This window comes from Zophobas morio, unplaced genomic scaffold (genome assembly GCF_036711695.1).
Source record: "Zophobas morio isolate AGI-343-1 ecotype UQ-CSIRO unplaced genomic scaffold, CSIRO_AGI_Zmor_V1 ptg000026l, whole genome shotgun sequence".
In the NCBI taxonomy this organism is placed as follows: Eukaryota; Metazoa; Arthropoda; class Insecta; order Coleoptera; family Tenebrionidae; genus Zophobas; species Zophobas morio.
In genome coordinates this window covers 8951736-8965827 of record NW_026972131.1, presented here as the reverse complement: position 1 = coordinate 8965827, position 14092 = coordinate 8951736, and the positions used below count along the sequence as shown (strand labels likewise).

The 14092-nt window shown below is 32.2% G+C and overlaps 1 protein-coding gene across 1 annotated transcript in view; it reads left to right on the top strand.

Annotated features, from left to right (window-relative positions):
• The window catches only part of LOC135136274 (hillarin), a 75509-nt gene that overhangs the window by 40221 nt on the left and 21196 nt on the right, over positions 1–14092 (top strand). The window lies entirely within an intron of this gene.

Sequence of the window (14092 nt, the reverse complement as noted above, 5' to 3'; positions counted from 1 at the left end):
ACTACAAATTCTCGAAACTGTGTTTACTGTAGTGTAAATTACTATCCTATCACATTACCAACAAATAAATATGCCTTGTTTATAAATGAAAACATTGAACCTGTTCTCTAATGGTAAAATACAACCAACAACATTGTGCGAAATTTTAGTTAGGTACTTATTTTCTGGTTGTTACAGATAAATTCGACCAAGCCTAGGACATACTTTATAAATATTTTACAGTTTTTTGACGTTTGTTTTACCAACTACTGCAATTTGCGACAACATAATAACATCAGGGACAATATAATTTTCTAATTTGTAAACAAGATGTCCATCGATTTGAGGAACGTGTAGTACTGACTACATGATTTTAGAAATATGATGTATGTAAATAATAAACATTTAAAAAGAAGTAGACAATTTTATTTAAAAAAAATGGCGAAATTATTTGCAACTAAGTTTTCTTGTCTTTTTCTGACACACACTAGACGCATCTCGGGGTGTTTTTTATGCAGATAAACATATCAATGTTGACATATACATACAAAATAAAGCTAATCGTAATGTTACTGTGTTGTCATACGTTTGAGTTAAGGGTGTTGCGACGCTGGAACAGGCGAGAAATAGCGGTGGTTCCATCAGAATTAATAGTAAAATAGTGGTTTGCAGTGATTAAGGAAGAAACTAACAGTTGTTTTATTTTACGTTATTTCTCAATTAATTTTAATGATTTTGAAAGAGCAAGGATAAAGCGATGCTTGTGCAGTGTTTTTGTTCTAATAAGAATGGTATAAATTATTCTAAATGTTTGTTTAAAATTTAATACTATTTCACTAAATATTTATTCATGCTGTTTAAACTGTGTTTGGCTCTGCTTTCAAGATTATTAATCTCGTTTAAAAAATAACATAAAGTAAAAGCGCAATTAATTCTTAAGTAGTCAGAACACGTCATTATTTTAGTGTTGATTCTTATGACGCTTAAACTGACACTATTTCTTCAATATTTTAGCGACCTTAATGGTAAAAATATATAAAAAAGACATAAATATTACTTACTACGGCAAAAATAATATCACATTGCTGAGTTTATTTTCTAGTCAACATTTATTTAATTATTTGAGATGACGTCATCTAATTCCTGGAAGGGAGATTAATAAAGATATGAATTAATTATTAAATCTGACGGAAAAGAGCAATGCCATTTTACAGTGATAACATCGAAAGATTGTTTTATTAGTCGCGCTTAGCTTATTGTGGACCTTAAGTACGATTTTATCAATTTTAATTTTCAAAAGCTTCTTTCACATGAAGCCACCGAAACAAATGGTTAAAAAAGTCTTAGACAAAGCGCAAGACTCGGAACAGACTCAGAATAGTCCTCATTTTACGATGAATCTGAAAAGCTCCAATCTGAATCGCTTCTTGGGAAGAAATGCTGGCGGCTGCCAAGTGGCGCTTCAGTCGTAAAATTTCCAAAATTATGTCCTCTGCAGAAAATTCATCGTAGATTTTTGTCAGATTTAAAACTATTCCATGAACATCTTTTTTTGATGACGTTAGCAGAGGGATTTATAAACTTACTGTTGACGTTGAAGTTCCCGGTGACGTTGCTTTTAGAGCCGAAAATTGTCAAGTTGCCAAGTTGCCGTTGATAGTAACTTTTGCCAAAAGGGGTTGTAGAAGAAAAGTGAAGGATTTGTTTACTAAAAAAATGTACCATTTTAGACATGTCTTAAGTTTCATGTTGTCGAAATAAGTCTACACAATCATACTAAGAAAAAAACGCAAAATGAAGCCCCGCCCACCCGCCCTATTTCAATTGTGATAATTTTTTTTATTCGTCGTGAGTCAAGGGGATGGAGCTTAACTGCAAACTCCTTAGTTCTCTACGAGAAATTAAAAACATGTTTTTGAGTATCATCTTGTTCAAAGAATACTATGTTTATTAAGGAAAAAATAAAGCCAAAGATTAAGCCCCACCCATAACCGCTCTCAATTGTCAGATTAAGGGGTGGGGCTTAATAATTGCAAGATCCATATTTGTCTACAAGAACTTACCACTTTAAACATTTTTAAGTTTCTTGTTCTGAAAACAAGACTATGTACATTATGAAACGCCTAATATAAGTCCCGCCCACTCGCCCTACCTCAATTATGATGATTTTTTTTTAGTCGTCGATAGCTAAAGAAGCGGAATTGAAACGCAAAATACTTATTATTTATCTACAAGAAATTATCAGGTAAGACATTTTTTTGAGTATCGTGTTATTCAAAGACTACTATGTATATTAAGAAAAAATTAAAGCCAAAGATTAAGCCCGACCCATACCTGCCCCGATTTAAATAGTAATGAAGTTTTCATTCGTTGGCAGACCTAGGGGCGAACCCGATTTGCAAAATCCATATTTTCTAACAAAAATTTACCATTTTAAACGTGTTTTAAGTCTCTAAAAGTAAAAAAGTCATCACAAGTGGGTGGGCGGAGTTTATATTTTCCCTTTTTTTCTTAATATACATAGTATTTTTTGAAGAACGCTATACTCAAAAACATGTTTTTAATTTCTTGTAAAGAAATAAGTATTTGGCAGTTAAACTCCGCCCTCTTGGTTCACGACGCATAAAAAAAGATCATCACAATTGAGACAGGGCGGGTGGGCGGGTTCACATTTTGCTTTTTTGTTTTAATATGTGTACACTTCTTTTCCACAACATGAAACTTAAAACATGTTTAAAATGGAAAATTTGTATAAGGAAATATCGATTTTGCAATTAGGCTGTGCCGCGTATTTGCAAAAACCATTTTAAGGCCATTCGCTACGTTTTCTGAGTAAAATTTTGGGTCTATTTTCAGAATGTAATATCTCCGTTATTAACAGACTTATGGTTTTGAAATTTTCAATATATGTTGTTCATAACTTTCTTTATATAACGGAAGGGCAATTTTGTTAAAAACAATTTGTGATCATATTTTTCTTTTAATTTTAGTAAAATTTTTGCATAACGTATTTTTAAAAATCAATATCTCACTTATTAAAGGAACTTTCAACACTGTTTTTAGCTTTCAAAACTCCACAAATCGTACAAGATATATTGTCGACTTTTTATGTTAGAAACGATACACAGTAAAAAAAAGCTTGTGTCGTAGAAGTTGCGAACTTCTATTTTTACTATACTCAGTCCCAACAAATAAAATAAAAAATAGACCTGGTACGATTTTTAAACTTTCGCAAGCTGAAAACAAATAACTGAAATATTGATTTTTTAAAATACGTGATTAGTCATTAATCGTTATTGATGAAACAAGCTGTTATTTTTCATTAATAAATAAAACAAACAGAAACATTTAATAAGCCATTTATAAATTATCATTTACTAATAAAAATGAAACCAATAAGAAAATTCCATTAGAGCATAACCAACTAAATACTAGAGATGTTCAAAATTCCTGCCTTGTGGATATAAGTAAGTAAGCTCGTAATGTTTCCAAATTTTGATCATTTTTTTTAAGTTAGTCATCAGTACTTGCTAAGATAAAACTGATTTTGGCAAATGACATACTCTCTAAGAAAAGAGAGGGTGGGTGGGCGGGCTTAGAACTTGCTAAGATAAGATTGATTTTGGCAAATGACATCTTTTGGAAAAAAAGCGGATGGGTGGGCGGGTTGGGTATTTGTTAAAATAAAACTGATTTTGCCCCAATTAATCTTGTTAAAACTAGCCCCACCCATCCGTCCCCTATTTTCTCAAAGTTTCTGTCTTTTGCCAAAATCAGTCTTATCTTAGCAAGTACTAGCCCCGCCCACCCACCCTCTATTTTTTCAGAGGATATTTCATTTGCCAAAATAAGACTTATCTTAGCAAGCACTAGTAAGTACTACCCTCTGAGAAAACAAAAGGCGGGTAGCGGGTGTAGTACTTACTAACATAAGTCTTATTTTGGCAAGTGACATGTTCTCTAAGAAAATAGAGTGCGGGTGAGTGGAGCTAGTACCTGCTAAAATAAGACCGATTTTGGCAAATGGCATACCTTCCAAGAAAAGAGAGAGTGAGTAGGCAGGACTAGTACCTCTTAGGGTAAGACTGATTTGGCAAATGAGATCCCTCTAAGAAAAGAGAGGGCGGGTGGGCGGGGCTAGTACCTGCTAAGATAAGACTGATTTTAGCAAATGACGTATCCTCTAAGCAATTTTTTTTAATTTTTATAAGAAAAGACACCAATTTTCGGTTTCTACACTAATTCTACACTACAGTATTCATTTCGGTCATAAGTTGTTGAAAATTAATTCAACTTCCATGGAAATCGAATTTCAACTTGTATCTCAAAAATTCTTTTTCGAGTTTACGATTTTATCATCTCAAAAACGTTCAAGATCCTGACTTCCTGTTTACACCATTCGATTTCTTGGGCTTTTCTAGTTGAAACGAATGATCTTTTGGGGTGGATCAGTTATCCATTCGGCTCTGAGAGACTGATAACGTGAACGATATCTTCAAAGTATACGTAGCACTGAATTAAAAATTCAAAAAAAATTATGGGGCTATATAGGTCAATTGTGAAATCGGATTTGTATTCAGCAGGTACAAATTAGTAAGGAAATTTTCAGTACGCTGAGAGCCCAATTAACCGAAACAGTTTGAAATGAACGAAATGCCGGAAAATACTGTGAAAAAATGAAAATCTTCCGTTTTGTATGATTTTGAGTTTCTGGACTAATTTTACACTACGGTATTCATTTATACCATCAATTGTTGAATATTATTCGATTTGAACAACTTGACTGACCTGACCGGATCTGCTTATTTCAGAAATGAGTATTTGAATTTTTTTAATTTTATAAAAGAAACTTCTTTTATGGACCGATGTAAGCTCTTTCTGACATATTTAGATTCCGTGAAGTGTTTTTTTTTCTCCTCTAATTTCTCTTGATTTCTGTTAGGTCTAACCGATATTCTCTTTTTTCGTTGAGTTTATATATTTCCTTTTTTTCTTAATATACTTACATAGTATTTACATTTTACATTTTGATTTTTTGTTTTAATATGTGTAGACTTCTTTTCACAACATAAAACTTGAAACATGTTTAAAATGGAAAATTTGTATAAGGAAATATCGATTTTGCAATTAGGCTGCGCCCCAAAAAAACAAAAAATACCTACTGTATCTGCATAAATACTCTTAAAAAACATGCTTTATTCTGTTTAAAAAAACTTTCTAAAATTCAAATAATTGAAATACTACATTGGAACACCCGGTGTATATTTTTTAGATAACAAGTTTGAGTCTTGGATACCAAAAAAAATTAACATGCAGTACTAAATGTTGAAATAAGGCGAACTTGTTTATAGTGAGTCAGCAAACAAAAAATTTTAAACTCAAAACACACACTTGTTTGTTATACAGCAACATGACACCATACCGTTTTTTTGCAAAAGAGAACAATTTTAATTTTCTTAAAACCTCTTCGACAATTAATTTTGTCCATTTTTTAAATGTCCTGTACAACTCCGATTAAGCATTAATTAATTGCAAATTCCCTTGGGTCTGTCTACTTAATGACCTTCTTTATATACGTTATTCCACAGAATGTATTTTTTGTGCATTTGTATTTGTTGTGAAACAGGTTTTAATACCGAACTGACTGTAACTTTCTGACGTAATTTAATGAATAACACAATACCTACATAAATCGTCATATTGCTTCCATAACGTAATTGAAATTTTTCTTTTTGCTTCTAGGGTTAAAATTACTATAAAAATTCTTGAAATGACAAGCATTGAGTCAAATATTAACATTAAACAATCGCTTGTGTTATTTTAATAGGAGTTTTGCTCTAAACAAGAAATAGCGTTTCAAACGCAAAAAAATAAAATACTTGACATTTTTGTTTTAAATTTTAGCTCATTACTTAAATTTATCTATTTTATAATGAAAATTTTGAAAATTAAAATTGGCCTGTTAATAGTTAAGTAGGTATGCCTTACTAGTTAAGGTTGTAAAAAAATGTCGATAAATATAAGTTTTGTGCACTTTGGAGCTTGTTCTTAGTGTGATAATAATTGATAATAACAGGTTCCTTGTCTTATAATTATAAAGTTGAGTCACTCATTTCGCACATACTGGGTAGAGAACGTTTTCTTCCCTCAGTGTAAGGATAACTCACTCATTTTGTTAATAAAATAGGTGCGTGTTGACTGTACTTTAATCAATTTACAAAATCAATAAATAGTTTTCGTACGACCTACGTTGAATAATACCGTAACTTTAAATGCTTTCTGTCGCTTTTTATGGGCGAAGAAAATGTTCTATTATAACATGTACCGTAACGCTATTATTACGTAGCTCCGTGGTACGATCTGGTTAAAAACACATAAAAAGTCTCCGTACAAAAATTTCTGTTGACTTTATGTTCTGTGATGAAGTACCGACGATTATCGGTACCACTTGGAGCGCAGAAGCTTGCACTTAATTACAGCATCAGGACAAACACCCGTTCTAATTCTGATTTTCACAACAAAAGTTTCAATTTCATGCAGGAAATGCACAAGTGCTGTTCTCTGAAGTTTGAAATTAATTGTATTTAATTTTAATCGTTACCGTAAAGCGCTCGTTCATGACTGCAACAATGTATGGCGAAGGCATTTCCGTGTCTCATCATTATTTTTTCTACCACACAAACACGTTCTCATAACATAATAACGCAATTAACCCATTTCTGTCTATTCTGATCCCAAACTTGAAGGATCTTATATTGTGATGCAATAATTAATTTGGCCTTACGGTTTGATCAATTTAAATGTACCTGCGAATATGGCATTTAATTTAGAAAAGTAGTTTTCAGCACGAAATGCTAAGTCGGTACTTGGGGTTTATTTACTTTCATTATGTTGTTATTTTTTATTTTTAAATTCGTGTAAGGATAAGTAATATACCTCGATTAAGGATGCTAAATTTTAAATTAAAGTCATTCATCAAATCCCTAAGCAAAGCTTGATACATGTTTGTGTTAGCATTACTAAATTTGTTTTCATTTCATTTCATGACCACCTAACGTGAAAATGAAATAATTCACTTTATTGTTTGACTTAAGCAATATCGACAAGGTTGTAAAGTAGAAATATTTGACGGACGTAATTTCTAACATTAGTGATAAGGACAAATCAGTTCGTTCTATAGAAGTGCCGGTATTTGTGTTAGAAGTGAAAATAAATCGAAAATTAAAATTCAAGCGATCACTGTTATCCGGAATTCCAAATATTGGAAACTTTGAAATACGTGCCTCCTTAGGTAAGCATGTATCACTTAGAATCACCATGTTGGCATAAATTCTTTACAAGAAAAATCTAGACAAAGAATGTTGTAAAATTTATAGTTCCTGCTATAGTTTTTATGACGACATTTGTCCCTAAACTTTCAGCGAGCAGCGTTAAAAAATATATTGTTTCGAGCAGGCTCTAAAAGAAGTTCCCGCAATACTTATTTTATTTAGCAGCACTAGAATGATTTTCGCTAAATACCTTAGACAATATTCTGCTTATTAGAATCGAAAATTGATTTGCGGTTAAACTGAACTTTGTTAATACATAAATATAAAAACAACGCTAGCTTTTACAGTATTTTAAAAAATGACAAAACTGATAATAATAATAGATAATATTAGTATTTCTCTCTATATTAATAATGTATCCGGGTAATTATGTCATGCGAATTAATTCGCATTAATCAGCTGTAAAGTTGTAACCTTCAAGAAATCTTATGATAACTTACCTCAATTTCATATGACTAGAAACTAAAAGTCACCACGTAAATGAAAGATCACCAGATAGAATTGTCACGTTTTAATCCTAGAAAAATTCTAACCTCTGACTTCAGTCTTTAACAGTTGTATTGCTAAATGCGGTGATGACAGTGAAATCCTAGTCAACTTTATTTCAGTTAGATGCGAAAAATTGGGTGATTTTTGGTTTAAGCCTTTTTTAAAAATAACTATGTATCGTGTTTTGTCGCTAAGATTAACATTAAATTAGAATTATTTGGTGAAATAATTGAACCAGAAACGTTTAACGTCAAAAGTTAGTGTTTAATATGGTTCCTTGACGATAAAATTTAAATCTTCAAATGTTTTCGGATTTCGGATCAATTTGCTATCGAATAAATAAAGATATGAAAATACGTATTGTTACAGTGATTTGCATATTGGTATATTTCGGAATGAGATTTCGAGTTTTAAATTTGTATTGGGTGAACACCTACGGCTGGATTATGGGATTTAAATAGGATATATAACCCTATTCTGTGGCCTATAATAATAATTGCATCTTCCAATAATGCAATTCAATTGACAAAACAGGGTAGTAAATATTATTTAAGCATCATGTACGTTAGTAACCGGTAACCCATTACAAGACGACAATGCAATCCTCGGATTTTCTTCATTCTGGTTTCAGTGTCATTATTCGTAGGTTGTGGTCGCAATTAATCTGGGGTGTACTTTTTACTGTTGTCCTGTATTTTATTCCATATTTCTTTGTTTAAGAGGAAGGAGTCAATTACAATTACTTTTCTTTTCTGCACGTGCATTTTTGTTAAGCTGTATTAATAGATTTTCTTTCGTGACATTCCAAGTTTTTCGTCTTTTAATTACAAATATTGCGAATCCAGCTCTCGCGTTCTCTGTTTTGCTCACTCCCAGCCCATTACATCCAGTAATCCAGTGAATGCTTTTTCTTTTTTCTTAGTTTCAGTTATTCCTATGCAGTTCGCATCTTCATTCGTTCTTTTGTCATTTCTTCTTTATAAATTGTAGAATTTTTATATTCCAAGTTCTCATCCTTAAAGTTTGTAGCTTTTCAAGAGGTAGTTTGAACCTTTATTTCTGTTGTTCTTCATTTGTTTGGTTTTATAGCTTACTGAAAGTTCATTTTCTTTTCCATAGAGGCCTGCTTTGTAAGGATTAGTTTTTTCATTGGGAGATTTATTTTTCGTTTTTTATGTTTTTTTAATTATCCTTCTTTTTTATCTCAGATCTACGAGTACTCCTGTCTTTTCTGGTATCCTACTTTTGACTTACTTTGCTTTGCAATTCCAGCTCGTTTTTCGTGAGTTCATTGGTTATAAAAATATTCGGTCTCTTTGTTGTTTTAGTTGTACATTAATTTTTTATTATTTTGTGCGTGGTTTAGTTTGATCTTGGATGTTTTTAGGCCGATTTTTATTCACCCATTCTTTGACTGCTGTTCTTTAATCCATACCATTTTTCATTGCTAAGAGAACAAGAGTCTTTAAGAGGAAAACATATACAGGCTGATTAAAAAATGGCGCCCGAACTCTATAACACGTTATTAAGGACTGTTTATTGAACAATGAAGAAATAATTTTAAAAATCTGTAGGCTCAATTGTTATAGACGATTAGTCCTAAAATATGTTTAATATGGTTAATTAATAATTACTGTTGGGCATCTACATGAAATCGATCAGACTTTCATGGTCCAAATTATTTTAAAAGTATCATGTCTTTAATCTTGTTTTCTTTTTTTATATAATACACTGCCAGACAAAAAAATTCGGACGCTTGTGGTCCAACGTGTGTAAAAAATATTCCAAAAAGCAAAACATTCATGTATTCATTAACAGAAAACATAACTTTATTTTAAAACATGTGGAAAGAGGAAAAAAGTAAAAAAAAAAAAACTAAACATTATTTAGCGTAAAGTTACAAATATTCAATTGTCCGTTTTTTTTTTTGTCTAGCAGTACCTACGTATATTACAAAAAGCTTAAAAAACATTCTGAATGAATCAGACGACATCTTAACAAATAGTCTGAATGAATCAGATAACAGTGGTTAATTTTCTGCCTTTATTAATGCATCCGTCTAAATCGATATTTTATTTTGCAAGTAGACACCAAATTGACGAACGTAAGAACTTTTTAAATGATTTTTCTCTACACTTGTGAGCATTATAATGTTACCGTTAGTTATGTTCTAAAAATTGGTCGAAAGTTACAGTCCAACAATTTTTTCTCTGAAAAATTATAAAATTTGATTTTGCGGAATTTTATTTTTTCGTGATAACCTCTATGGAGTAAAAACAATATAGAAGGTACTAATCACAGTGTAACAGAAATAAGAGGGTTTAACCTTCTTAAAAAAGACATTTGGGGCCCCCGAGAAAGTTTCACATTCTTAAAAAAGACAGTTGGGTTCCCCCGAGTAGGTTTTACATTAAAAAAAAAAACAGTTGGGACTCCCGAGAACGTATCACATTAAGATATTTGGGGACCTCGAGAAGGTTTAACATTATTAAGAAAGACATTTGACACCCCGAGAAAGTTTCACGTTAAAAAAAAAGGTATTTGGGGCGCCCGAGGAGGTTTTACATTAAAAAAGACAATTGGGATCCCCCGAGAAAGTTTCACATTCTTAAAAAAATATATTTGGGGTCCCCGAGGAGGTTTTACATTTTTAAGAAAGACATTTGGGATCGCGAGAAGGTTTCATATTTAAAAAAAGATATTTGGGGTCCCCGAAAAGGTTTTACATTAAAAAAAAGACATTTGGGCCCCCCCAGAAGGTTACACATTCTTAAAACAAGACAGTTGGAACCCCCGAGAAGGTTTCACATTCTTAAAAAAGCCATTTGGCGCCCCCCAGAAGGTTTGACATTTTTAAAAAAGAGAGTTGGGACCCCCCAGAAGGTTTCACATTCTTAAAAAAAAAATTTGGCTTTCCCGAGGAGGTTTTACATTTTTAAAAAAGACAGTTGGGATACCCGAGAAGGTTTCACATTCTTAAACCAAGATATTTGGAGCCCCGAGAAGGTTTTACATTTTTAAGAAAGACATTTGGGACCGCGAGAAGGTTTCATATTAAAAAAAAAAGATATTTGGGGTCCCCGAGAAGGTTTTACATAAAAAAAGACATTTGGGCCTCCCTAGGAAGTTTCACATTCTAAAAAAAACATTTGGCGTTCCCAAGGAGGTTTTACATTTTTAAAAAAGACAGTTGAGATCCCCGAGAAGGTTTCACATTCTTAAATCAAGATATTTGGAGCCCCGAGAAGGTTTTACATTTTTAAGAAAGACATTTGGGACCGCGAGAAGGTTTCATATTAAAAAAAAGATATTTGGGGTCCCCGAGAAGGTTTCACATTAAAAAAAAGACATTTGGGCCCCCCCAGGAGGTTTCACCTTCTAAAAAAAACATTTGGCCTTCGCGAGGAGGTTTTACATTTTTAAAAAAGACATTTGGGACCGCGAGAAGGTTCCATATTAAAAAAAAGACAGTTGGGTCCCCCGAGAAGGTTTTACATTAAAAGAAAAAAAAAAACATTTGGCGCCTCCGAGGAGGTTTTACGTTTTTAAAAAAGACAGTTGGGTTCCCTTGAGAAGGTTTTACATAAAAAAAAACAGTTGGGACTCCCGAAAAGATATCACTTAAAAAAATATATTTGGGGCCCCCGAGAAGGTTTTAAATTTTTAAGAAAGACATTTGGGACCCCGAGAAGGTTTCACATTAAAAAAAGACATTTGGTACCCCCGAAGAGGTTTTACATTTTTAAAAAAGACAGTTGGGACCCCCAAGAAGGTTTACATTCTTAAAAAAAGACATTTGGCTCTCCCAAGAAGTTTTAAGATTTTTAAATAAAGAGAAGGGCATTTTCACCTTTTCGAGAAAGTGGGGTACTTTCATCAATAAAAAATTTGTTATGACTTCATGAACATAGATATGCGAGATATACAATACGAGAGAAAAAGAAAAAAAACGAAATGCCAAGTTCGGAATCGAACGCGCGACGTCCGGTCCGCATTCCTGACGCGTAACCACTAGACCACGACCGGGATGCCTTACGTTAATGGTAAACGTTATTATACCGTGCATTATGTTTTTCCAAAAATTTGGTCGGTTAGGGAAAAACTGAAAGCGGATTCGTACGTCACACTCATTGGAATATATTTGATGATTGGCGAAATTAGAATTTAACCATCTACATGATATTTTTAATATATGTTACTACAAAATTTGACAACAATGAACTCTGCAGTTTTGGAGATTACGTGTCTAGTAAAAATTGATGCAGACACCCGATGGACAGACAGACAGACAGACAGACGGAAACGGGAGACAACTTTTTCGTACTCTATTGATCATGAAACGTCGAGGAAATATGTATGAAAGTGGCCATTGGTCCGATGGACTTACGCTTACGCTTGGGAAGTAAAAACAGAATCAGTTTGATTGTATTGCATGGATGGGGGAAGTTCTGTTTAAATGACTCTAGACCATTTTTTTTCGTTAGATTTACATAGCAACAATATTTTTCCCTGCGTGTCTATGCGTAAGAAAATTGAGTTTTCCTGACTAGTACTGTAAAGACTTTACAAGACGCAAAATAAAAAAGATGGAATGCCCTCACAAATTATTCTAAAATTTGTAAATTTCGTCTTTTTTACGATATCCGGAAAAATTGAATACAAAACACTTACTTGACTGGGAACTTTAAAATACTCGGCACAAAGTGCGTCGTAGTTCAATTTAGCTCCTCTTCAGTAATGTGAGATTTTCCCGACTTTTTTGTAAATAACTATTACTTTATTTTAAAGACACTTTGTTTTAATGTGGTTAGAAAATAAGATATCATACTCCTGTACTTGTGGTCTATGAATCCGTTGTGAATTTCTAGCCTAGACTCGAAATTTTCCCACAAAAATCCAAATTATATAATAACGTTTTATACCAGTGTAAGAGCAGCTCCATCAGAGAGTTATAATAGCGTAGTGGAAATCGTATAATACTAATAACACGGAGGTCTCCGGTTGGATACCCTTATGAACCTTTTATTTTTTCAGACTATGATGGGTATTATGTATTTATATATTTTTAACTGATGCGAGTTGTCATAAAATAAATAAAATTTAGCAAAATCAAATCATTTTTCGAAGAAGCTAAATAACCTAAACCATGTTTTTATGATAATCCTGTAAGTTAAAATAAAAAGAGATGTGTTAAACTACAGGTGTGCATAATATGCCTTTTAAGTGAGTTTGTCTTAATAAAATTTTGCGATGACATCACTAACTTTTCATTAAGGACAAATATATTAATTTGAAAGAATATAGTGTAATACAGTACTGTATTTCTAAAATTTCGGGAAAATGAGGTAAGCCATTTTTGATATGATGTACCTACGTACATTTAATAAAATAAATTTCTTCGTTAATTTATTTCTTTAATCACCCTGTATATGCATTCTAGAAAATATGAATGCACTCATAATCTACAAGTATAGACTAGACTCGACTAGAGGTTATTTTGCACATGTTAGATATTCAGCAAAATGTTGACACAAATTTTTCGAAAAGATAAAATTTACCATGCTTACGATAAACTTAAAACTTTTACAAGATTTCAGAGCATTGCGCTTTGCAATTTTTATGTTAAATTGTTAAATGTTAATGTTAAGACAAATTTTGGTTAGTGTTTTACTGTCTACAGTACACACGATATCCTAAAATACATACAAAAATTTACACTCATTAGTCTAGGCGACCTACTTTTTCATATTCTCGGGGTTATGAAACGTCTAGAAAACATGAAATTAGCCTTTTTCGGGATGAAATCTACTACAGTACTTCTGTAACTAGTTCAGGAAACAATGTTCGAATATTAATTGATTTTAATCGTAAAGTGAAATGTCAATTTTAATATTATTTTTGGCATTTCTGATCAAAAACAAAGGATAAAGAAAATTAATAGACCATATCAAAATTGACGCAGATCTCGTACCAGTCTGTCAAAACCAGTAGTTGATAATATTTATTTGGCAACAGACTGTTATTAAAACGTGAATGTTTTAGTGGGATAAACATTACAAATTTTACACAACTATACATCCACTCACTTTTTTTATAGCATGTACTAATTAAAGACGCCATAGTTTTAACAGTACTAGCCTACTCAAGTCTTTTTGACATAGTGTATTCCTGAATTGCTTATAGAATTTATTCAGTGCTTGCTAGATTAATTGTTTTGCCATTAAATTTCAACAGCATGCAATAATTCTCTATTTATAACTCAACTTGACTGTTCATTGTTCACTATGAAAAGG